Below are 27,614 nucleotides of genomic sequence, written 5' to 3' on the forward strand. Positions count from 1 at the left end.
TCTTGGGTGGCCCTGTGCCAGCAGGAGACTGTTCTGGACAGAGAATGATGTTCCATGTGCTTATCATTGGCAGCATAAAAAAGGCAGAGAGGCAGTCTCTAGTCCTTTGCTCCCTGGATGGTTTGCGTTCTATTTTTCCTCTGTTTCTCCCCTCTCTCTGAAGACAGTCCTCTCTGGAGCTGCAGGCTTAGTCCCTCTTTTATTTCATTACCTTTTTGATCATGAAAAACTCACTCATTGGTCTGCCTTCAGGTGGCTGTCTCTATGACCGCACATCTTACCTCTGGAAGGACAGGGCTGCAGAAAAGTGAATGCTCTGATAGACCAGGCAGGTTTCCAAGGACAGGAAGCTAGGTAGTGGCCAGGGGACCAGGCTTGTCTCCCTAGTATCCTAGGGAGGCCAAGAGTTGAATAGCGGTGGAGGGTCACAGAAGTGTCAGGAAGGTTCCTTCCAGACATAGAGAACAGAACCTGCTACTGGGAAGCCAGCTATTTCACCCAACAGGTGCACCTTCCTTCTGTTCTGCCCTAAAGCTGTTTTAGACTCTGCAGTCTCTCCCCCAGCCCTCTACCTTCTCAGCCCTGCTCAGAGTTATAGATGGAGGGTGCAAGCAGGAAGGAAAAGAGAGTCAGGGGTAGATGAATACACAATCATTTCTGTATTGGTATCTCAAAAAGCATTCCCCACAGAAATCACAACTCAGTATTTTTCAAACTTCTTTGACCATAATTGACTGTAAGAAACGTTATTTAAATTGGTACTAATATTTTGAAGAAACTATTCGGTGGTGTCTACTAATGGTGAACTTCCACATACCCAGTGATCCAGTAATTACATTCTTAGCTATATCCCCTAGCCAACAGGGATGTGTGTATATATGTTTACCAAAAGACACACAGTAGAAAGTTCATAGCAGCACTCTCTGTATTAGTTAAAAACAAACAAACAAACAAACAAAAAAACATGGACATGACCCAAATATCATCCATAAGAAACTGGCTTAAACTATGTGTGATCATGCAATACACAGTATGTATGTTGTACATAATTTGATGCTGAGAATGAGCAAACTATAGCCATATTGTATTTATTATATTGTGTTGTATTATATTATACTACATTATATTAGTTCTCAAAAATAGTCTGAGTAAAAGAAGCCAGACACCAAAGACACAAAAGAACATATATGACATCATTTCATTTATACAAAGTTCAAAAAGAGCCTACATTTTATGTTGCAATCAACAACACATATAGTATACAGAAATGAATTGAAAGGATAAAGAAACAATTCTTATTCCTAATATATGTAGTGTACTCTGATATTTTTCTATTCTGTTTTTTAAAGCCTAGTAGCTACTCACTAGATGGATTTTATAATCTTTAATGGATTGTGACCTATAGTTTAGAAAACACTGTTATTAATGTGGGCGAGGCTCTCAGACTAGCCCAGAGGCTTCCTAATTTCTGCAAGCTTCAGTTTCCTCCTCTGTAAATCAAGGATAATAATGGTATCCATCTCATGGGTAGCTGTGAGGATCGGATGAGTTAATGTACATTAAGCACTTAGCACAATCCCTGGCACATGTTTACATACATGCTTTCATTAGTAGTTTTATTTCTAAATACTTCCAGCTCTTTCCTCAGGCAAATAAACCTTTTAAATCCCTGCTCTGTACCTACTGATCATGTAAACTAAACTTCCAGCAGAGACTTAGATACTATTGCTCGTTCCAGGGAATTCAGGTTCCCTGTAATTAGGACTTCTGGGATTTCCACACAGAAGCGGGCTTCTTTAAATTGTTTCTGCATTCCCACATCATGTTCCACTGGGCTGTTTTCTTGTCTGCTCTGATCTTTTAGGTAGGGCCTGAGATCACTTGGGCTGTACAGTGTAACTGTATTTGCACAATTCTTGTTTTTAAAAAGTCATCTTATCTTGGGAAGTGTTGGTCATGGCCAAGAGCAGCCCTCCTATTTGGCCGGGGGTCTGACTGGCCCCCATTGCTTCCTCCAACAACAAGGGCTTTATGCTCCATGCAAAAAAGACCAGCTGTCAGTTTAAATTTCCCTAATCCAGCCAGATCCCAACTCGGCCAATCAACAGTCGCTATCTAGGGGAAGCCCATCTGTGAAATGCAGCAGTGCCCTTACTGGAATGACATGTCATAAAAATTAGTTTGGGCACTAATCTAAGGAAGCTTTGTGCTGAGTGGAGGGACTGCAAGGTCCCGGCTGGTGTCCTTCTCTTTGCCAAAAAGCTGGACCAGATGAGCAGTGCAGAGCTTGAAAATAAAGCAAGCGCCTTCACGTCCTGCCTCCTCCCATGCGATGCTGTTCTCAGCAATAAGGGAAGAACCTTACCCACTCCCCGAGTTTTCTCTCCCAAGCAGTCCGTACTCTATCACGCAAGGGGGCTAAAAGGATGGCTGGATGGAAATCTATCAATGCTGCTGGGGTTTTTTTGGGGAGGGTTGGGGGGGTGGGAGGGTGTTGTTGTGACTATTGTTTTCTAGCTGCAAGATTACATTCCTAACACATGTTAGCCTGATTTGTTTAAAAAGACATGCAACCTCATCCTACTACCAAAGATTCTTCTAGTGTGAGTTGCCCTTCTCACCTCTGGAAGAACAGTTGCTCCCAAAACATGTTTTGTGAATTGCTGAAAAAAAGAAAGACTTACATTTTGCTATATTTTAATGGCCCAGGTGACTTTGTCCTCCAGAGACCACTTTATCCTGCCCTGTTTGCTTCCTCTCAATTTAGACCACACCCTCACTTTACCACAACCCTCCTTTCTAAAAATTTTCCTGGACTCTTTGCTCCTTTCAGCTTCCATCACAGGACCATGGAGAGAGTCAGGGGATGGGTGGCTAATGGCTTGGCAGGGGGCAGATCCGAAATTGGTATGCAGGGGGTGCCAATTCTTGTCCCGGCATGCCGGGCATGGCTGGAAATGGGAGGAGCCCTGAAAACAGGATCCTGCAACAGGGGCTGGGGGTGAAAGTTGGAGAAGTAGGAAATGGTTTGCACATGTGAAATGTTTGCTAACTATTCATGGCAGAGTACGCATGCATACACACAGAGGGCACCAGCATAGCAAGGGCGTGGGATTGGCTGCCCAACTTCGCATACAGTGTCTGGAAATCTTATTTCTACTACTTTTCCGTATTTGAATCACATTTACACAGTTTTCCAATGATTTTTATTGAGGGCGTCCTACATTGTTTGCATTGTTCCAGGTGTCTAGGGATACGTTTCCCCAAAGACCATTCACCAGCTAGGCTGCCTGGAAGTGTGCACAAGGCTGACTTTGACCAATTAAAACATAAACTTTATAGACAGGAGCTCAAAGGATCTGGAGCAGGCCTCTTTACATCCTTAATTGACTGAATAATGTGCTTCATCTGTGCCATTTTAAAAAATCACCACGCCATGAATCACAAATTTTGAACTGTACTTTCAGACAATCACATGGGCATTTTCACACTTGCACATTTTTATGTGGTTTAACTCCCATTTAAAAAGATTTGGGGATCTTTCCTGAAAGTATAGGTCTTGTCCTAGAAGTTAGACATGTGAGTTCTAAAGTAAAACTGGAAAAAAATAAAAAAATTGATGATCACATTCTTGTGTTTAAAAAAACTACAGATTTTTTTAAAAAGTCTTTTCCTCATAATATTAAGAATATTTTCTTAGTTAATTTCATCTAATTTTTAAATTTTAAACTAATCTTTGGAATAAAGGGAACGAACCAATGTTTTACCCCGTCTTTTCTTCAAGGCAATGCAATTAATCAGATAGCCATTTTAGGTCAGCCTGAACTCTGGGCAGCCAGTGTTACAGCTTGAGAGACCCAGAGCATATTTTCTAAGGACTCTGTACACACATTATATATTAGACCAAAAGATAAGCAATCAATCTTTTAGTTAAAACCATACATTTATGCAATTTTATATGGTGAAATTTGTTTATTATGACATTTACAAGCAAGTCATGAAGACTTTCGTGATATTTTGGAAAGACACTATAACGTCTAAAGCAAGACTGAAATGAATTAAAGCCGACAGAGAAGGGGTTGGGAGAGAGGAGAAAAAGAGATGATAGACACAATGTTATATCTCAGGGTGGAAATCTAGTGAGCTTGGGGGAAGGCTAGATTAAAAAAAACATTTTACTCATTCATTTATTCACTCACTCATTTCTTTGCTTCTTCATTAAACGCCAGTAAGGGCTCATTAACACAGACCCAGATAGTGTATGATCAAGTTAAGCCTAACATTTCTCCCAAAGCTCATGTGATCCCTTTCAAGCTACACGTCCATCCTCTCCACTGCAGCTGGCTCTCTCCTTCAAAGGTGATCTCCTCCTCAAAGCTCCACATTGCTCCTAACCTCCTCCACACGTGCTACCTCTCTGCCTTCCCTTTATTATTTTCAATTCATTTTTCCAAACCTCATCCTTCTTTTCCCAGCCCTAGCCTCAAGTGGTTTGTATTGAGCTCACATACAGCTACGATGGCTTCTGTATAAAAAGAAGTCTAAAGTGCAACCAGGAGCTACAATTCATGCTTACAACATAGGAAATCTGGACAACACATCACACTTGCACAGTACCAGCGGGCTGATCCATGCAATGGGCACTATAAGAGTTTGTGGGATGAAAAACCACAGGAGCTTTTTTTAAGGAACTGAGATTTAAGTTGTGATACTAAGACTTGGGCAGTTGTAAAAGACAGCACAGACATTCCTGGTGAATGCGAAAAGCTACTCACCCCAGTGGCTGTCAATTACTTGCAGTTCTATGAGCACATCCTGGGCTTAAACATTCTCCAGCACATCCTGGGCTTAACATTCTCCCTGTCAGCGACTTGAATGCATGTTCTTTAGCACAGGCTTAAAAAAAACAAAGATGGGTCAGTGTGTCTCTCTGGCTTTTCCATTTCTCTTCATTCTATTTATTTTAAGCCCCTTGAAAAGAGGTTCATATCTGATCTTTAGTTGGAAGGGACCAGCATGCTCTGCCTCACATAGACTGAAAAGGGCTAGCAATTTACAAGAAATTAAGTCTCATGAATATTATCTGTGACAATCAAGTCAGGGTCCTGTGTGAATTGAGATGAAAAAAAAAAAAAAGATGAATGGGCTTGTACAAAGAAAGTTTCCAAAACATGACCAAGTCAATAAGTATTGATTTATACTGGTTACACTGCAATATAATGCAACCATAACATCAGAGGGAAACAGCAAAATAAGGCCAGAGTATGCAGTGAGGATAAGTCAGGTAAGTCAGAGGAAGCAGGCTGACTGGGTGCTGGAAGGAGGTGCGAGCGGATGGGAGAAGCCCTGGGGAAGGAAGGGACCTGCAGGAGGCAAGACTTCCAGACTCTGGTAACATAAGCACTGGCCACTGTGTCTGGCAGGAGATCCCCAGAGAGCACCTGGCTGTGAGGGTGGCTGGGTTCAAGTTCTTGCTTAATTTTGCATAGGTTGACTTTAAGTATTGATATCTACATGTAAAGCACCTACTGTGAAGCAAGGGAATTCTCAACAAAGTTTTCCTGTTTCTGTTATCTTTATCTTGAGTCTCTATCATAAAAATGAAAATGCTAACAAAGCCAGACTAATAAAAATAGGAACACGGTACTCTTGCTAGAAAATTCTGGGCTTTCCCACATCTTTCTCTCAGATTCATTAAGAAAAATGATACAAACTTTGAAAATAATGGAAAAAAGACTAATGTGTATCTTTTTTATATACTTGCAGAAAGGGTCATCTGACACTCAAAGGGAAAGTAACATTGCCTGTCTTAATAATTAGGGCCTAGATGCTGTAAAGCTAGATGTTATCTTATTAAAAATCGAGGAGGAGGAGCCAAGATGACGGCACAGCATGGAAGTTTTTTGTGTGTCTTGTGTCCATGAAATATAGACAGACCAACACTAAACCATCCTGCACACCTAGAAAACTGATTGCAGGATTAACACAACAATCCGCACAACCTGAACCACAGAATTCAGCAGGAATTCATCCCGAAAGAAAGAGCATGAAGAAACGACAGCCAGGGATTTAACCAACACAGATACAAGCAAGACGTCTGAACCAGAATTTAGAATCACGATAATAAGAATATTAGATGGAGTTGAAAATAGATTAGAATCCCTTTCTGAAGAGATAAAAGAAGTAAAAAATAGTCAGAATGAAATTAAAAATGCTATAACTGAGCTGCAATCATGGATGGATGCTATGGCAGCAAGGATGGATGCAGCAGAACAGAGAATCAGCAATATAGAGGAGAAACTTAAAGAGATTAATGAAGCAGAAAAAAAGAGGGAGATTAAGGCAAAAGAGCATGATTTAAGAATTAGAGAAATCAGTGACTCATTAAAAAGGAACATCAGAATCATAGGGGTCCCAGAAGACGAAGAGAGAGAAATAGGGGTAGAAGTGTTATGCGAGCAAATCATCGTGGAAAGCTTTCCTAACCTGGGGAAAGACACAGATATCAAATCCAGGAAGCACAGAGGACCCCCATTAGATTCAACAAAAACCGACCATCAACAAGGCATATCATAGTCAAATTCACAAAATACTCAGGCAAGGAGAGAATCATGAAAGCAGCAAGGGAAAAAAAGTCCCTAACCTAAAAGGGAAGACAGATCAGGTTTGCAGCAGACCTATCCACAGAAACTTGGCAGGCCAGAAAGGAGTGGCAGGATACATTCAATGTGCTGAATCAGAAAAATATGCAGCCAAGAATTCTTTATCCAGCAAGGCTGTCATTCAAAATAGAAGGAGAGATAAAAAGTTTCCCAGATAAACAAAAACTAAAGGAGTTTGTGACCACTAAACCAGCCCTGCAAAAAATTTTAAGGGGGACTCTCTGAGGGGAGAAAAGATGAATATATATATATATACCAAAAGCAACAAAGATTAGAAAGGACCAGAGAACACCACCAGAAACTCCAACTCTACAAGCATCATAATGGCAATAAATTCATATCTTTCAGTACTCACTCTGAACATCAATGGACTCAATGCTCCAATCAAAAGACATAGGGTAACAGAATGGTTAAGAAAACAAGATCCATCTATATGCTGTTTACAAGAGACCCACTTTAGACCTAAAGACACCTTCAGTTGAAAATAAAGGAATGGAGAACCATCTATCATGCTAATGGCCAACAAAAGAAAGCCGGAGTAGCCATACTTATATCAGACAATCTAGACTTTAAAATAAAGACTGTATCAAGAGATGCAGAATGGCATTATATCATAATCAAGGGGTCTATCCACCAAGAAGACCTAACAATTGTAAACATTTATGCACCAAATGTGGTAGCACCCAAATATATAAATCAGTTAATCACAAACATAAAGAAACTCATTGACAGTAATACCATAATAGTAGGAGACTTCAACACCCCACTCACAGCAATGGATAGATCATCTAATAAAAAAATCAACAAGGAAACAATGGCTTTGAATGACACACTAGACCAGATGGACTTAACAGATATATTCAGAACATTTCATCCTAAAGCAGCAGAATATACATTCTTCTCCAGTGCACATTGAACATTCTCCAGAATAGACTATATACTGGGATAAAAATCAGCTCTACGTAAGTTCAAAAAGATCAAGATCATACCGTGCATATTTTCAGACCACAATGCTATGAAACTTGAAATCAACCACAAGAAAAAATTTGGAAAGGTAACAAATACTTGGAGACTGAAGAACATCCTACTAAAGAATGAATGGGCTAACCAAGCAGTTAAAGAGGAAATTGAAAAGTATATGGAAGTCAATGAAAATGATAACACCACAACCCAAAACTTCTGGGACACAGCAAAGGTGGTTATAAGAGGAAAATATATAGCAATCCAGGCCTTCATAAAGAAGGAAGAAAGATCTCAGATACACAACCTAACCTTACGCCTTAAGGAGCTGGAAAAAGAACAGCAAATAAAACCCCAAACCAGAAGAAGACAGGAAATAATAAAGATTAGAGCAGAAATTAATGCTATTGAAACCAAAAAAACAGTAGAACAGATCAATGAAACCAGAAGCTAGTTCTTTGAAAGAATTAACAAAATTGATAAACCACTAGCCAGTTTGATCAAAAAGAAAAAGGAAAGAACCCAAATAAATAAAATCAAGAATGAAAGAGGAGAGATCACAACCAACCCACCAGAAATAAAAACAATAATAAGAGAATATTGTGAGCAATTATAAGCCAATAAAATGGGAAATCTGGAAGAAATGGACAAATTCCTAGAAACATAGACACTACCGAAACTGAAGCAGGAAGATAGAAAATTTGAATAGACCCATAACCAGGAAGGAAACCGAATTAGTAATCAAAAATGTGCCAAAAAACAAGAGTCCAGAGCCAGATGGCTTTCCAGAGGAATTCTACCAAACATTTAAGGAAGAGTTAACACCTATTCTCTTGAAGCTCTTCCAAAAAATAGAAATGGAAGGAAAACTTCCAAACTCTTTCTATGAAGCCAACATTACCTTGATTCCAAAACCAGACAGAGACCCCACTAAAAAGAACTATAGACCAATTTCCCTGATGAACATGGATGCAAAAATCCTCAACAAGATATTAGCCAACTTGACCCAACAATACATTAAAAAAATTATTCACCATGACCAAGTGGGATTTATACCTGGGATGCAGGGCTGGTTCAATATCCACAAAACAATTAATGTGATTTATCACATCAATAAAAGAAAGGACAAGAACCATATGATCCTCTCAATAGATGCAGAGAATGCATTTGACAAAATACAGCATCGTTTCCTGATAAAAAACCCTCAAGAAAGTAGGGATAGAAGGAGCATACCTTGAGATCATAAAAGCCATGTATGAGGACCCAACGCTAATATCATCCTCAATGGGGAAAAACTGAGAGCTCTCCCCCTAAGGGCAGGAATAAGACAGGGATATCCACTCTCGCCACTGTTATTCAACTAGTATTGGAAGTCTTAGGTTCTACAATCAGACAACAAAAAGAAAAAAAAGGTCTCTAAATCAGCCAGGAGGAGGTCAAACTTTCACTCTTCGCAGATGACATGATACTCTATATAGAAAACCCAAAAGATTCTACCAAAATACTGCTAGAATTGATTCATGAATTCAGCAAAGTTGCAGGATACAAAATCAACACACAGAAATCGGTTGCATTCCTATACACCAACAATGAAGCGACAGAAAGAGAAATCAAGGAATCCATCCCATTTACAGTTGCACCAAAAACCATAAAATACCTAGGAATAAATCTAACCAAAGAGGTGAAGAATATATACACTGAAAACTGTAGAAAGCTTATGAAAGAAATGGAAGAAGACACAAAAAAATGGAAAAAGATTCCATGCTCCTGGATAAGAAGAACAAATATTGTTAAAATGTTGATACTACCCAAAGCAATCTACATATTCAATGCAATCCTTATCAAAATAAAACCAGCATTCTTCACAGAGCTAGAACAAATAATCCTAAAATTTGTATGGAACCAGAAAAGACACCGAATAGCCAAAGCAATCTTGAAAAAGAAAACCAAAGCAGGAGGCATCACAATCCCAGACTTCAAGCTATACTACAAAGCTGTAATCATCAAGACAGTATAGTACTGGCACAAAAACAGACACTCAGATCAATGGAACAGAATAGAGAACCCAGAAATGGACCCACAAATGTATGGCCAACTAATCTTTGACAAAGCAGGAAAGAATATCCAATGGAATAAAGGCAGTCTCTTCAGCAAGTGGCGCTGGGAAAACTGGACAGCGACATGAAGGAAAATGAACCTGGATCACTTTCTTACACCATGCACAAAAATAAGCTGAAAATGGATGAAAGACCTAAATGTAAGACAGGAAGCCATCAAAATCCTCAAGGAGAAAGCAGGCAAAAACCTCTTTGATCTTGGCCACAGCAACTTCTTACTCAACATGTCTCTGGAGGCAAGGGAAACAAAAGCAAAAACAAACTACTGGGACCTCATCAAAATAAAAAGCTTCTGCACAGCAAAGGAAACAATCAGCAAAACTAGAAGGCAACTGACAGAATGGGAGAAGATATTTGCAAATGACATATCAGATAAAGGGTTAGTATCCAAAATCTATAAAGAACTTATCAAACTCAACACCCAAAAAAGAAATAATCCAGTGAAGAAATGGGCAATAGACATGAATAGACACTTCTCCAAAGAAGGCATCCAGATGGCCAACCGACACAACAGATGTTGGTGAGGATGTGGAGAAAGAGGATCTCTTTTACATCATTGGTGACAATGCAAGCTGGTGCAGCCACTTTGGAAAACAGCATGGAGGTTCCTCAAAAAATTAAAACTAGAACTACCCTATGATGCAGCAACTGCACTACTAGGCATTTATCCACAGGATACAGGTGTGCTGTTTTGAAGGGACACATGCACCCCCATGTTTATAGCAGCACTACTGGCAATAGCCAAAGTATGGAAAGAGCCCAAATGTCCATCGATGGATGAATGGATAAAGAAGATGTTGTATATACACACAATGGAGTATTACTCAGGAATCAAAAAGAATGAAATCTTGCCATTTGCAACTACATGGATGGAACTCGAGGGTATTATGCTAAGTGAAATTAGTCAGAGAAAGACAAAAGTCATATGAATTCACTCATATGAGGAATTTAAGAGCAGAAAAAATGAACATAAGGGAAGGGAAACAAAAATAATATAAAAACAGGGAGGGGGACAAAACAGAAGAAACTCATAAATGTGGAGAACAAACTGAGGGTTACTGGAGGGGTTGTGGGAGGGGGGATGGGCTAAATGGGTAAGGGGCACTAAGGAATCTACTCCTGAAATCATTGTTGCACTATATGCTAATTTGCATGTAAATTTAAAAAAATAAAAAATGAAATTAAAATCAATCAATCAATCGATATATCGCAAGTGATTTCTACCTGGAAAAAATGATTTCTATTTGGAAAAAAAGAACAGTTATGGCTTTATTGCCTGTACACCATTAATCAGTTTGATGTCTAAATTTGCAATTTATACCTCAATTTTTCTTTCCTGGTACCAGTTCCCATATTCCCCTTTGAGTCAGCTTTGTCATCCTTCTAGTTGTATCATTAACAAGTTTAATAATTCTTTGACACATGCTAGCTATTTGTATAAGATGCATTTTCAACTTTTTGAAAACTGTAACTTGACAACTCTTAGAAGTCTGACTTGGTGTAATAGGTTTAATGTACTCATTAGCAAACAGCTTGGGGGTGATGTATCTCTGGTGATATTAAGGACTCTTGAATCTTTTGATAGCATCCATAATTTTATACAGGATATTTTATCTATGTCCATGCACAGTAACCTTGGAAAAGACAACCACAAGGAAGTGGCATTTGTAAACCACTGAACAAGTCTTGAATAGGGTTAGCAAAAGAAACAATTAATTTTCTAATTTGCAAGAAATATTTTTGTACTATTCTGCAGAACTAGTCTTCCCTGCACTCATGGGATTGTGAAATTCTTGCAAGCTGTTAAGTCAGGAAGCATTTCAAATAGAAAGAAGAACTTTAAAAAAATTATCCCAGAAGAAAGATTTTTTCCCTCCCCCTGCTCCAAAAAGACTCATAATTCATTTCAGCTACTTTGTATTTTAATGGCACCATTTTTTTATAAAAAAAAGAAAAGTTGAGATCTTATGGAGAGGCATCAACTATAGAGGCAAATGTGATTTTCTTTTGGTGAGGTTTGTCTAACCTTCAGTGTTTAAGGTAAACAATATATTATTAGCCAACAATATTTTGCGGGAATCTTGAAACATCTGAATTAATTTTTTTCTTAAAATTAACCTAAAGTCAGCCAATGAATGAACTCCAATTACTTTAAAAGATTTATGACAACAATGAATGAAGCCTCTCAATCTTTACCTATATCCAGTTATTCTTTCTTTATAGAACATGGTACATCTCTTATAGTTTTAAATTACTGCATAATACAAATTTGAATTTGCCATACATCCCCCCCAAAATTATTGAGTTTCTACTATCTATAAGACTCCAGATAAAAAGGTGCAAATCAGCTTCCACCCAAAAGGAGGTTACAATTTAATTGGAGAGGAAATAACCAAATAAAATCCCTGTGTAAAGGACATAAAGATATATTTTTGATGTGGTTAGAATTTAGTTTCTGTTTTAGCAGATCTTGATCATCTTCGGGCTGTAGCCAGATGCACTATGGTAAAGCTTCTCTTATCTAGGATAAGGCATAGGATAATTGTGCATCTGTGTGTGTGTGTGTGTGTGTGTGTGTGTGTGTGTGTGTGTGTGCACGTGTGTGTGTTCTAGATTTGAATTTATTTTTTACAGGGACCATTTGGAAGACAGACTGAAAAAGAACCAAAGGAACAGATTGAGAACACTTATCTCACTTATCTCACTTGTTGATTCACTTAGTAACCATATCCCAGCAAATAATGGGTCTTGTAAAGGAGGCAGAACACCAACTAAGTGCCTAGTACACAACATGTATTTAATAAACATTCACTAAATTGAGTTAAAGATATATCAGAAGTGAACCTTGCCTTCAGAGAGCTTATAATCTATGAGAGAGGCTCTATTTAGTCAAATTATTTGGTCAAATAATTATAATACAAAGGAGAAAGTGGATTCCATGAAAGAGATATATACAGATAGCTTGGTGAGCATAGGGATAGCCAACATTGCTTCCAGTTGGGGAATCAGGCTACACTCTGGGGGCAAAAAGATATGTGAGTTGGACATGGAAAGATGGGTTGGATGTTGACTTGTGGTGATAAAGGGAAAGACTCTGCGGGGAGAATAAAAACATGAGCCAAGCCTCAGAGATCAAACAATATGGGACATGAATGGGAAACCTCACTGTGGAGATTAAGAGAACTGGTAGAAAAAGAACTGGAAAATCTATAGTAGGTTCAAATACTGACAGCCCCTAATACTATACAGAGTTTGAACCCAGAGCTTCAGACAAAAAAACACGACCGAAGATTGTTTTCCAGCTTTATGTAATAGGCTGCTGTTCCTAACAGAGAAAAAGTTTGTATTCTATGTTGAATGTCTTTAAGCATCCCTGTAAGAAATCTCAGTATGTTTGGTTATATTGGTTTATTTTGGAATAACTATGTCTTAGAATCCTATGCCGTCTCCATTCACTTAGAATCACCTTTGACTCACTGGATTCCCGGCTTCGTAATGCTCTGCTCAAAAGGGATCTACAACTTACTCTTCCAAGAAAATTGCTGCTATAAAATATATGGGTGTGACTCATCATTTCTAGTCTTTCAGTAGATGAGAAACTTCACCTCTAGTGTAAATCCTTATACTAGGTTCTCTAAACAGAAGTGGTTCTTCATTTATGAAGGTGAATTGCTTTTTGTCCATGGTTGGTCACTGCAGATCTTTGACAGCCATGATATTAGAAAGCCTTGGGTGCTTTTCAGTCACTGGGCCACTCTCGAATTGCATGAATTCTCCTGTTTTTAAAACTGACTCTCCTCAAATCTACAGTAATGACATGTTGATTACCAGTATATTATTGAATTGTGGCAGCAGGTAAATCAATATTAAATAATTACTGTTTGCTGAGCACTCACCATGTCCTAGGTTACTGATAGAATGTAATCACCCAACAAGACTGAGACAAGACTGTAATTGTTACCCAAATTTACCAAAGAGAATAGCAAGGCTCTGAGATTGATGAAATTTGCCCATAGTCATGAAGAAGGAAGTAGTAATTGGACCTTGGCAATCCAATGGGAGAGTCTGGGCAGGTTGCCTCTCTGTAGACAGAGAGTTCTTCCAACTGTTGTCTCTAACCTTCTCACCCCCAATTCACTTCTACAGAGAAATAGATTGCACAACTAGAACACTGGCCTGGGCCTTGAGTCCCACTTCTTATCGGACAGCCAGTTATCGTCTACTTCTTAGGAATGTCTTTCTAGGCCCTTGCTTGCAACATTTCGAAACCAAAAAGCAATGGAGTTTCTGTGATGCCTATTCCTGGGACCTAGACATTGCAATTCAAGGCTGAAATTTGCCTTGATTATCACTGTCACCTCGCTCTTCTCTTTATAATCTACTAGCTTCAGGGGACTTTTAAATCTTAAAATATAGCTTAACCCTTTTTTCAGAGCATTTAACTTTTTCCGATCTTTAAAATATTTTTGTCCTTTCTTTGTCCTTGATGATCTAAACTTGTACAGCTAGAAATCCTCCTAGGATTCCACTGCTTTCGTGGGTGTTTTCTGAAGTCATGTAATCTTTCCATGTATCTCTATAATTTGGGGGACTGATGCCCAGTAATGACTACAACTATTATAGTAGAGACTCCAGCAACTGTGCCCAAAGAAAGATCTCTGTCTTAGTAGCTAAATTTCCTCAGATACGGCCATCACTTGGCAAATCCAACCTTTCTTGAGGCCTCCTCTTAGTATCATCATCCCTAGGGATCACTGTCATTCTCACCCTTCTTCTTTTGCCAAAATAAGATGCTATTTCTCTAGAATTATTTATTGAACTAGTTAAATATCTCTTTGCACAGTGAATGGAAACCAAATTGAGTTAGGCATCTAAGACTGAACAACAAGAAAGAAAAAATTAAGGTGTTTCCCTTAAAAGCAGGTCAAATGAAAAAGTTGTCTTTTACCAGTCCTGAAGGTTTACTAAGCTTCCACTTATAAATGAAATAAGCTTCATTTATTCTCATGAGATTATGGCCCAAAGAAAGCAGGAATAGCTCTGCTGCTATTTACACTCAACAAAATTCCACTGCCATATGCTGCCTTCCTTTATCCCATCCCATCTGTTTATGACTCAAATTATGCCTTCCTTTAGGCATTCAATAAAAACTGTGTGTGTATTATGATCCAGAAACTGTATGTTAGTCTCTGGTACTACTCTAACCATGTAAACTGGCCATTCCTCCAATGAGAAGAACCTATTAGAATCTTAGAAATCTGAACCCCTTAAAAAAATCCTTTTAAAAGGATTAAGGGAGGGGTACCCGGGTGGCTCAGTCAGTTTGGCTCAGGTCAAAGGTTCATGAGTTTGATCCCCACATGGGACACTGCACTGACAGTGTAAAGCCTGCTTGGGATTCTCTCTCTTCCTCTCTCTCTTCCCCTCCCCCACTTGTGCTCTCTCTAGCTCTAAAAATAAATAAATAAAATTAAAAAAAAATTTTTTGAAGGATTAAGGGAAAAAAGGATTAAGAAAAAAAGATGACAAAATAAGCTTTTGATTAATAAAGATATTAAAATTTTTTTAATGTTTATTTTTATTTTTGAGAGAGAAAGAGAGAGAGAGTGAACAGGGGAGGTGCAGAGAGAGGGAGACACAGAATCTGAAGCAGGCTTCAGGCTCTGAGCTGTCAGCACAGAGCCTGATGCAGAGCTCAAACTCAGGAACTGCGAGATCATGGCCTGAGCCGAAGTCGGACACTTAACTAGCTAAGCCACCCAGGCGGCCCAATAAAGAGAATTTTAAAAATGTTTCATGGTTACTTTCCATTTACTATAGAATTTTAAATGCCTTAATATTTGCCTAGCATTTTTACAGGTTTCAAAGGACTTTCATAAGTACTCTGTAATTAAAGGTCTACTTACAGAGTTTGGGTAGTTTGAAAAGGTCTTCCTCACTATGAACTCCTTGAATAGAGACTGTTTTATTTATTAATATTTATGTCTCTAGAATCTGGCTCAGGGATAGGTATGGAATTGGGAATCAGTAAGTAATTTTTGAATGAATATCTTTACATTACATGTATGTACATTATTTCTCCTGCTGGCTTGTAATTGGAGCCTGTTCCTACTATTTCCTTTTCATGTTCCCAGCACTGCTCTCATTAGACAAGGCACTTGGCTGAATCTCACCCCAGAGAAAGTTAGGATTTAAAGCATGAACTGGGACAATGCCATGTTATTTTAGCACATCATTACTCCTTGAAGCCATAACCAAGGAGGTTTCCTGTCATCCTTTATAAAATGAAAGCTTAGTGAAGACACAAAGTTGCTAGGTGGGGCAAATTGGAGAATTAAGTTTCATGTTGGGGGTGGCAGTTTCATAATGAAAATGATGGTTTCAGAAATATTAAGACATATTTAAACAGAGACACTAAGATGGCATCTGAAGCAAGTACTTCATCAACATGCCTTCTTCAACTCTGCCTTTTCATAGAGGACTTGGGAATTATTTTCTCTTATATATGCCAAATGCATGGCTGCTGGTTAAAAACACTAATAATCTGATGAGCATAACATAAGATACAATAGGGATAACTGTCTGGCATTTTGGTTTCTGGAAGAAAGCAGGACAACAAGATTGTAAGTTAACCACATTAGAAGCAAGGGACAGATACAAATTGTGAGAGTGTGTTAAGGTCTTAATTCTGACCTCGTGGTAAGACTATTTCTTGCTATTTCTATCTTTCCCCATCAGAGACTTTAATAGCCTGATTTTCAAAGGCCCTATCTATGAAAATAAAACATTAATAGTAGATAACCCAAGACTTAGAGATTGAAAATGTATCTTGTCAATAGGATAAACACTGGCAGAAAAAAAATGTTAAGAGATAATTTTAGATACTTGCAACTTAGATATTTTCCTGTTGATCTTGGAAGTCACCTAATCTCTCTAACCTAAGTTTTCTAACTTTGATAGAAATATTTTAAAATTGGCCCATTTATGTTTTGTTAGTGTTGCTTCAGGAAAAGTTAATACAGATAAAATACTTATAAAAATTAAGAGACCTATTCAAATGTATATTATTTTAATTAAATAGTTTGTTTTCCCTTTTTTTTTTTTTTTTTTTTCTTTTTGTGAAAGCTCAGTTCTGAGTAGAGAAAGTGGCCAATAAAGGAAAGACTGAAAAAGTCAATTCTGGAAAAGTCAACTCCAAATCTAACAGAAGCCTGAGTTAGTCATCAGTTAGGCAGCAAGTCTAAAATAAATTAACCACATAGCCTCAGTTTCCTATTCCCTTTTCTCTTTGATTTTGATTGGCATCTGTGTGGATGAAGCAAACTTATGTGTCTTCTTTGGTAAAAATATTGTGAAAATATGTGCTCTTTTACCCTACTAACGTGAGAAGCAGAAGGAGGAAGTGAAGATGAGCTGGAAGAGTGAGTTGCATCAGTGAATGTAAGCTGAGCTACTCAGAATCTTAGCAGAACCCTGTAATTCCTGAAATCTTCCGTGTTGCTTTACACACACACACACACACACACACACACACACACACACAATTTTATATATAATGTGTATATATATATTTTTAAATTTTTTAATGTTCATTTATTTTTGAGACAGAGGGGGACAGAGTGCGAGTGGGGGAGGGGCAGAGAGAGAAGGAGACACAGAATCTGAAACAGGCTCCAGGCTCTGAGCTGTCAGCACAGAGCCTGATGCGGGGCTGGAACCCACAAACCACAAGATCATGACCTGAGCCAAAGTCGGACGCTTAACCGACTGAGCCACCCAGGTGCCCCTATAATGTGTATATATATGTTGAACTTCTATGTGCCCCAAACAATGAGATTATGTTGTTGTATGAGAAATACATACTTCATACTTTCAGAATGCTTACCTTCTAGTGTAAGAAATAAAATAGTGAAGTCAGAAAAAATTAAAACAAATCCAAATAATTATAAATGCTATAGAATAACCATAAAAGAATTAAATAGGGAGCAATAGGCGGGGGGGGGGGAATGGAAGATGGGGTTGTACAATTTAGAGACAATATCTTTCTGGAGAATTTGATGTTTGAACTAAAATCTGAATATCCAGAGGTACCAGCCAGGAAAAAACATTTTGGAATAAGAACTAAAAAATCAGCTGAAGTAACCTAGATGAAAAAAAATCTGCAGAAAAATTAGGTTGGGAGAGTAGGAAAGAGCCAGGTCATACACATAGAGGTTTACTCTATGAACTTGGGTTTTATTCCAGGGGTAGTAGGAATCTTCCAGAGGGTTTTGAGAGACTAATTTGTGGGTCAATGTCTTTCTGGACAATTTTTAGCCATTATACCTAAAGGGTTTCTGCTGCCCCATATCTCTTTTTCCTATCCTTCTTTGACACCATTTGGTAGTGTCTCAGATATCTAGAACATTCTATTTAGTGGTGGGTTGTTTTTTTTTTTCATTCTTTTTTCTCTTTGTGGTTCAGTTTGGATCATTCTGTTGATCTGTCTTCAAATTCATGGATTCCTTCTTTTGTGTCCAGTCTTGTAGTTAAACACATTGAATGAATTCTTTATTTCTGATATAGCAGTTTACAGATCTATAATTTCTACCTAATCTTTTCATAAAGTTTTTATTTCTATGCTGAAGTTCCCCATTTGGCAAAAAGTACTTTTCTAAAAAATGTTTGCTGAATGAATGAATTGGTTTTGATGCTCTGTCAATAAGAAAAGTATTTTTAAAATATATAAAAAATCATATTTAGAACATTTAGTTTTTTACAAAATTATGTCTCTTCCACTAAGATTCAGTAACTCCTGCCATAACCAGGAGATAACCATCCTCATTTGCATACTTTGCAAATTCAACCTTACTTGGGGGACTAATGTTACAATTCACTTTCATATTATTGGTATTTTTATCCTTAGTTTCCTCTGGAAGCTGACAGGATTACACCCACCAGCCTATGAATGCTAAAGCACTTTGCTCGATAGTGCATAACTACAGCAACCATAATAAATGTCTCCCTTTTGCAAATGCTTTGAATAAAGCCAGAATATCATTGGGTTCAGATTTTCTGTGGAATAAAGAAAAGTCATTCTATCAAGTTACAAAATGTGCTCCTTGGAATAGATTGCACATGACTTAAATTCTTTCTGTCTAGAGAACAGCTTTGGCAAGTCTCTCCATGTGCACAGGTAAAAGGGAGATATGCTTTCCACCTGGAGAAGAAAACCCTCGAAGTCTATCCTGCAAAGAACAGACACTAGAGTTGTAGGAAACCCAGAATTTAACAGTTACAACTTTTTTTAAAAAGTGGAAGTGAAAAAGTATCCAATAATTCATTGTTTCTGGACCAGACAAAATAATAAGGCAAGGCTATGGAATAGTATAATAAGAAAAACAGGAATGTACATTTTCCACAAAGCACTGGACTCTTACATAAGCTTGAAGGCACTGATGCCTCTGGCAGGGGGTTATACATAGAGTTGAAATGGTTATGTTTTATTAGTGCTTATTATTATTGTGGCCAAACACAATGCTACCTGCTGCCCTGACTGCATTTCAAGTGTAGGCAAAAATCCAGAAGATTTTCTAAAAGAGATGCATACTGACCTATATTACAAATCTACAACAGCATTCGTATATGCACATGTGCACGTACACACACATGCACACAGACGCACAGACTCAAAGTGGCATTTTAATCTCTCAGTAGAAACTTTGACTCTTTCATATTCATCTGTACATTCTAGACATTATACAGAGAGACAGACATCTGAATTTGGCCGGTGGGAGGGTTGCCCAGTGATTAATTAGATCAGTGCACAGGCTGGGACATGCTGACCTTTTCTGTCCCTGCTAAGCCCAAGGCCTCTGTTTCTGAGTGTTTCCCTCTCTGTGAACTGTAACAACAGTGATTTTTTCAAAGTGTTTCACAGACTTTACTTCTTATTGCTCCAAGGAGAGGCCATTATTAGTCTGTCCACTTTACTGATGGAATGAACTGACCTGTTTAGGGACTAGTGGGAATTAGCATACAAACTGGAATTACAACTTTGGTGCCTTTAGACCTTGCCCTCCACACTGGCCACTTAGGACAAGTCTGTTGCAGCTCTTTTCTCCCCCTGCCCTGTCTCTGTAGAGGCAACCCACACTAAGAATACATTCCTATTGGTTTTGCTCTGTTTATGGTACTTTTGATGTTGTGAAGTGTGGATGTGTTCTGTATGAGGCTGACAAAGGTTTACTACTGATTGAAAGTAAAGAACTGGTCTGTCAGGTTCTATACATCCTAGGACTTGAAAGCCAGACAGATAGGTAATGCTGGATGTTAGCAAATGGGATGTGGAGATTTAAAAAATCCTTGTGTATAGTTGATGAGAGATAATGTTCTCCTAACATCTCACCGACCACAACTTAGTCTCATGGCCCCCTAACTGCAAGGGGTATTTGAAGTCATCTTTATTTCAGATAACCATATGTTCAGCTATAATAAGGGCACTTTTACCATAGAAGCAAGGAATAAACCATACTAGAAGAGAGCCAGAAAATGCCGTCTCCCATATTAGAATTTTTTTTCAAATTACTAATAAGAAGCAAACAACCAGGAAGGAGAGGGAGTGTTAAAGCATCAAACATATACCCTTTCTGCAGTACTTAAAATTAAACTGAGCATTTGAGATCTTTCCCTGGTTATTTTTACTGTGTCTTTTTATTTTATTTATTTGTATTGGACCTCAGATACTGAGGGCTGGCTGAATCATGACATATTATCCTCATTACTCACGCCATGTCCTGCTCTTGCTTCATTTCTTGTTGCTTTCTGAGTAGTCCTTAATAACTGCCCCCTTCCCCATTCCCACATTGAGCTATACCCTGAATGGGTTTGATACCTATCTTTGGAATTGTGTGTTTCCTTATAAATTGTCCAGTATTTTTTGCATGTCTGTGTTTTCACTCTACTTAAATTATATTGTGCTTAGAAAAACTCAGTTCTTTTCCTTATTTTTTGCACCCATCATGTTTTTAAGATTTCTTTGTGTATCTAATTTTTTGCTTCTAACTACATATTGTATTCCAAAATTCACCACCCTTCGATAATCAACTGCCTTGGTTATGGACTCTTAATTTGCTACTCAATTCTCCACTGGCCCAGCAACTGCAATGATACACATGTGTATCTATACTCTTAAGGACCTGAGTGAGAATTTCTCAAGAATGGTGTTACTGAAAAACATACGATGGAGCACCTGGGTGGCTCAGTTGTTCAAGCGTCTGCCTTTGTTTCAGGTCATGATCTCACAGTTCATGAGTTAAAGCCCTGCACTGGGTTCTGTGATGACAGTGTAGAGACTGCTTGGGATTTTCTCTCTCTCCCTCTCTCTCTGACCCTCCCCTGCCTGTGCTATCTCTCTCTCAAAAATAAATAAACATTTGAAAAAACAAAAAGTAAGATACATACACATTAGTTGACTAGGCACTGACACATTTTTCTCCGGAATGTCTGAACTGGGCTGTATTCCCACCAGCAATACACAAAAGTTTGTGTCATCGTGTATTTTCCCCTACACTTCACATTATCAAATTTCTAACTTATGATTTTATAGGAATAAAGTAGTATATCATGGCTGCTTTAATGCATTTTAAGTTCATTTTAATGCATTTCCCCAATTATTATTCATTTTATCATGTCTTCACATATGTACTAGCCATTTGGATTTCTTCTTACATGACTTTCCTTTTTTACCTTGCCCATTTTTTGCAATGATTTTTTTTTGTCTTTTTCTTACTGATTTGCAAGAATCTTTGTATACTATCCATATAAACCCATTGTCAATTAAGTCGTTGTAAATATTTAGTTGATGATGATAATCCTTCTTCCAATTTGCCATCCTCTCTGACCATTATGGTCAAAGGCTTTGGTCTTTTTAGAATCCCCTTCTTCATTTTGAGCCACAAAAATATTCTTTTATGGTTTATTCTACTAACTGTATGGATTTACCTTCATATTTAGATCTTTGATCCAGCTAAAGTCTTCTTTTATATAGGTATAAAGTATTGATCCTGTTGTTTTGTTTTGTTTTTTATGTAGTAACCCAGATTTCCTCACATCATCACTAAACTATTGATCTGGATTAGCACCATTTTCTTAGGTCAAGTTCCCTGAAACAGGGTCTGAAATCTCTCTCTCTCTCTCTGAGATCTCCATTCCATTCTAAGTCTGTTGTCTTAGAATCTAGAAACCAGTTCCATATTTTTAAGAGTAGATAGAGTGTACACACACACACACACACACACACACACACACACCTGACTGCATAGGTACAGTGAAGCATTGTCCTAAAGGTGGATTTGACTGGATTAACCTGGAAAATGCGGGATTTGATAAGTGACTCTGTGTGCCACATAAATGACAAGAAAATAGGAAAACAAAGTAAACCAGGATTCCAGCATCTACCTTTGACCTCAAGGATGATTGAATTTAGAATGGGTTAAAAAAAATATACTGTAAAAAACTATAAGCTCTAATATTAAAGATCTGATATCAGTCAAAATTTCAAGTATTCCCATGCAAATGGATTAAGTATAGTTCATGGTAAAGTTTGTGATGTTTCTCTCTTAAGAAGAGAAGTAAATTTGGGTAGGATCTTTAACCTTATGAAAACATTTTAAGATAATTTCCTTTAAAATTGCTTTGTGGCAGGATGGTTCAACTCTTCCTGTAACTTCTAAAAACTTCTATTAATTAAAAATAATAATACAGTCTTGTGGCTCTTAAAGTCTCCTCCTTCTATATCTGCCTTGAGAAGGAGCCAACTTGGATTTATATCTGCAGAAAAAAAGCCTGAGAGGAATATTGATACGATGGAGTCTGGGCTGACACTCTTGGTTGTTTACCAGACAAGCATTCTCCCTCTGTCCACTGGGCTCAGAAAGTGGAGCCAAGGAGGTCAGAGAAAAGCAACTGCTCCCCTGGGTCAGAACGACTGAGAATGTGGAAGCCCCTGAAGGTGATTCCATTCCCCTATATTGTGACTGATGTAAAGGAACCATGTGATCTACTTTGGGGCATTCAGGTATAGAGGAAGTGTACTGATGTTTCTGGGGAAGACTTCCTCCCTAATTACAGAAAAAGATTAGGAGGGACCCTGACCAAATGCAGCTGCTGAGAAGGTAGTGCTTGGAGCCGTGACAGCCATATTGTGACCATAAGAGAAGAAGACAACTCTGACCAAATGAGGAATAAGCCTCGGAAAAATGGAAAGGTCTGGCTCCTTGATATCCTCATAAGGCTCCAGAATAGGCCCTATTTCTGGGCTTCTTGTTGGGTAGAGAGAAAAATAAACCCCTCTATTTTAAGCAACTTTTATGTAAGCTTTCAAGAGAAAACAAACTAGTAAAGAATCAACACCAGTCTGTTTGCTTATCCAGATTCCCAGCAAATACAGTATCTGTTCTAAAGTGAACAAAGGCTAGTTATACCAATGTGGTTAGAATCACTTACATTCATTTTACTAGTCATCTACTATGTGCCAGGCTTTGTACTATGTACTGGGAACTTGAACATGAAAAACAAATAGTCTCTTATCTAAAAAAGTCCTGTGCAGTAAAATTTAAAGGAAAGGCCTGAAACTTCCAGGGAATATTGAATTTTCTTGTTGAAATAGGATTGTTCTGACCAAACTGCTGAGTTTAGTGCTAGGGTTGGGAAAGATGTATGAGAAGCTAGAAATAATAAAAATCACATATAACAATATCCCATAAGGAAGAATTGCCTTAAGAATAGGCTGACTGGCAGGCACCTAAATGGCATAACTTCAGAAGCTCTAAAAAAGTTCTTTTACCCCAGACAAATCCCATCCCCCCCCAACCCCCAACACCTAAATCCAATACCTTGAGATTCATTCCTTTGGCTTATGGATTTGTCCTTTGCTAAACTCTGAGTATCCCTGAAAGGCAATATATTATTTTTTTTGCATCACTTAAGAGGAAAATTAGAGCCATCATGAAAGTTCTGAGGACCTGAAGAAAGGTGGGTAGAAGTGGAAGGAGAAGAAATAGGGACCCATAAGGAGTCTGGAGGATACTGAGGTGATTCAGATTTTAGCTCAGGGTCAGTAATCCTTAAAAGGGCATGTGATCTGTAATTTTTCTGACTATTCCTTTTTTTGGCTTGGCTTTTCTTTGGTTTATGCTAAATTAAGACTTCATCCCAAAAGGTATAGAAGTTTTCAGATAAAGATCCAATTGGTCACTCTAGTGTAGAAATCAAGTAGAAGAGGGTTAGGAGAGAGAGAGAGAGAGAGAGAGAGAGAGAGAGAGTCTATTCTGCTATTCACAGCTCTTCCAAATACCCCCCAGTGAAACAATGGGGTGAAGCCCCTGGTATTCCAGCCTCTAACCTGGAAATGCATAATTATGCAAAAATGTAAACAAAAAATGCCCCAACTGAGAAGGAGGCCAGAGAGTGGTTTCATTGAGCTTGAAGGTTCAGAGTAGACATTTCCAAATGTCTCAAGACTACGCTTGCAGAGCACTACAAGATTGCCCCCCCTAGGTACACTTCCTCCCCCTACCTACACTTTCTCCCCTTGTCAGCAACCCTTATGTCCTTACATCTCCCTGTTGCCCAAAGAATTTCTGTCCAGTGTCTGTACTTTGACTTCCTCCTAGAAAGTCCGATCGGTCTACAACGGGCTTCAGCCCTGAAGGCCTCATTCTGACCTAACCATTGTAGTGAAACTGAAGCATACATAAAGAAGAAAAATTCTGACATGTATGGATGAGAAGAGCACTGACTTGTCTAAGCAAAAGTGAAGTTTTCCCTTATCTGAATAAGACATTTTCCTTCTTCTTCGGATCAAGATGCTCTGGCTCCAGATTATTCATTTCCTTCTCTAAGCATTCCTTAGGCCCCTCCTGTGAGCTAGGCAGCAAGGTAGGCGGGGAGGGCCCAGTGATTAAGTCCTACAGGCAGTCTCCCTTCTTGAATAGCTTCCACTCTATTGAGAAGCCCCTGAAAAAGTGTAACAAGTGTTAGAAAGAAGGATTCTTAGAATGTACACCAGAGAAACCATACAGAGTGAGTGATACACAGTTCTCCCAAAGGAGGAGGAGGTGCACCATGAAGCAAAGAGGGGAAAAGACATCAGATGAATACAACAGCAGCCAGTAGCTGTTTACTGTAATGAGGCATTCAGACCATACACATGGACAGACTTACCTAAGAGGGCATCCAATGGGGGAAATGAGCTGGGAAGTGGGCTGGAACCAAGGCAGGGCTTGGCTGGCCCAGAGGAAAAGGGCCTCTGGAAGGAAGGCAGAGAGAGGAACAAGCACATTGCAGTGATGGACAGTGAAGGGTTCTGCTGGAAAGAACCCCAGGGCCAACACTAGGAAGCAGTGGGAAATAAAGTAGCTTGAGCAAGTGCAACCTATAAAAATGTTTCTAATTCAATTACCTGTAAAAATTGTATCTTTCTTCTAACCACAATATCTCACTTATTGGACACAGAGGTATTAGCTTTTTACTTACAATGACTAACGGTATCTATTGATGATTTCATTCCTTCCCACATGCAATGTGTACCTCTTCATCATGCAAATAGGTACATAATCTCACACATACGCTTCCTCATCTGGACAGCAGAGGGAGGGGAGATGGAGGGTCCTAGGAATAAAGAACCAATCCCTCACCCCTTGCATGGAGCCCTGCGGCCACTCCCTCCAGTCTGCTCTCCGGCTTTAATTAGTGAAACCCTATCTTTTGGAGATATGCCTCTTAAAGGAACACAAAAAACGCTACCGAAAGCCTCTAAAGGCTATTAATGCATTCTTCAAAAGCTGAAAGCACATAAAATCTGCAAATTTTATAAACAAACACTGAGAAAAACATGATGAGAACCAGAACTCTAAGCAACTCTACTCAAACCCAGTGCTAGGCTGCCTTTCTAAAAATTCCCAGACTTGCCAGTGGAAATGTTTGAGAAGTCCAAGTGCATTTTCCTGCCCTACACTTAGAGGTCCGTTGTGTTCATGAGCTGAAATGCCTGGGGGTTACCAAGCAAGAGGGGGAAACTGGGTCTTTAAAAAAAAAATTAACCTCTCCCTACGCTTCAGTCACAAAGAGAATTTTGTAATTAAATTGCATAGAGATGTAACTTCACCACCTGCTGTGCTAGGTCTGCAGATACTTGGTTTTGTTCCAGGACTTCTTCATGGCCCAGGGATTTTCCAGGTCTCTTGCTGTGTGGGGTTTAAAGTGAGTAGTACTCTCCAATGAGTTGGAAGTGGCTTGGGGCAGTGCAAGGGGGTGGGGACAGTGGAGGATATGAAGACCTGACAGGGAAGACAGGAAAATGTCCTTTTCCTGAAAGATTTCTCCCAGATCCAGGACACCCTCTATCCCTAGACATTGAAGGATAAGGCACCCAGCACAAGACTACATGTAGCTAGTCTAGGAGCTGGTTCTTCCAGTGACTAGTTTAGCAAGTCACTTCACCAATCTGGGTCTTACTTCCTTATTTGCAAAATTCCTCTTCTGACCAAACAATGCAGTTCTTACACGCTCTGATACAATGACCTGGAGGCAAATCCTAGAGCTACTGGGGCGAAGGAGCAGTCAATATCCACCGCGAGTGTGTTCACAGGACTCAGAATAAGTGGTATTTCTGATGGAAAGGCACTCTAAGGCAGCAGGAGTCGATAAGGTATGAAGGATTTGTAAAGTGTTACCAGATGGTGGAGGCTTAAGAGGACACAGTACTCTCCTCCCTTAGAATGCCCACCAGATGCCCTTTTATGCTAAGGCCCACCTGTGCACATCCAGGGCCCAAAGTAGCCACCCCTGATGAAGCGATCATCAAAGGTGCCTTCTGGAGCACTGGGGCTCCTTCAGTATCCTGAAAACGTGCCTCTGTTTTCTATCAGCCTGAAGAGCTTGACTTAATAAGTATTTTCTTTTTGAAGGTCCACAAACATCTACCTCCCTCTCCCTAAGCCTGACATTATTACAATAAGACTTCCTTTTCCTAATTATCCCCCCTTGTCCTCTCTGAAAACCAAGGAAACACTGAAAACCCAAGTCTGAAAGGGCACTTGTCATCTTGCTGTCACTTTAAGACTTCAACCCACTTAGCTTAGACTAGAATAGGGCAATCATTTTCAACAGTCAACAGGCTGAGTGAAAAATGACACTGCTCCCCCCACTCCATTGCAAAGGAGCAGTGCAGGTAGATGAATTAAGTCATAAATCTTGGCAGCCTCTCCCACCTCACTCATTATTTCCTTATTTAACCCTTTAAACCTGCTTACCTGATCAAATAAGGCCTTAAGGCCCAGTGATCAATGTCTGGGGTAGAGAAGGTATTTGCTCTTACCCTTGGGACTGTGTGTTTGTTCCTTGAGTGTGAAACCTACTGAAGGATCTCTAGTTAGTCACATGACCAAACATACATTCATTCAAAGGTATATAAATGCACAGGTTTGGGAGTGGCAGAACAAATAGTTTCCCTTTGGTCATTTCTCAAAATCACAGGAGCAAATTTTTTTTTTTAATTAGTTAATTAATTATTTTTTTTTTAATTTGGATCTAAGTTAGCATATTGTGCAACAATGATTTCAGGGGTAGATTCTTTGATGCCCTTACCCATTTAATCCATCCCCTCTCCCACAACCCCTCCAGTAACCCTCTGTTTGTTCTCCGTACTTAAGAGTCTCTTATGTTTCGTCCCCCTCCCTGTTTTTATATTCTTTTTGCTTCCCTTCCCTTGTGTTCATCTGTTTTGTGTCTTAAAGTCCTCATATGAGTGAAGTCATATGATAATTGTCTTTGACTAATTTCACTTAGCATAGTACCTTCCATTCCATCCACGTAGTTGCAAATGGCAAGATTT

General features: G+C 38.9%; 1 protein-coding gene across 1 annotated transcript in view; it reads right to left on the bottom strand.

The window, feature by feature from the left end:
• The window catches only part of ANKRD55 (ankyrin repeat domain 55), a 595,509-nt gene that overhangs the window by 214,042 nt on the left and 353,853 nt on the right, over nucleotides 1-27,614 (bottom strand). Inside the window, exon 6 of the mRNA XM_042987042.1 lies at nucleotides 4,776-4,896. The gene's annotated coding sequence lies outside the window, so the exon portion shown is untranslated. The remainder of the gene's footprint in view (nucleotides 1-4,775; nucleotides 4,897-27,614) is intronic.

This window comes from Panthera tigris, chromosome A1 (genome assembly GCF_018350195.1).
Source record: "Panthera tigris isolate Pti1 chromosome A1, P.tigris_Pti1_mat1.1, whole genome shotgun sequence".
In the NCBI taxonomy this organism is placed as follows: domain Eukaryota; kingdom Metazoa; phylum Chordata; class Mammalia; order Carnivora; family Felidae; genus Panthera; species Panthera tigris.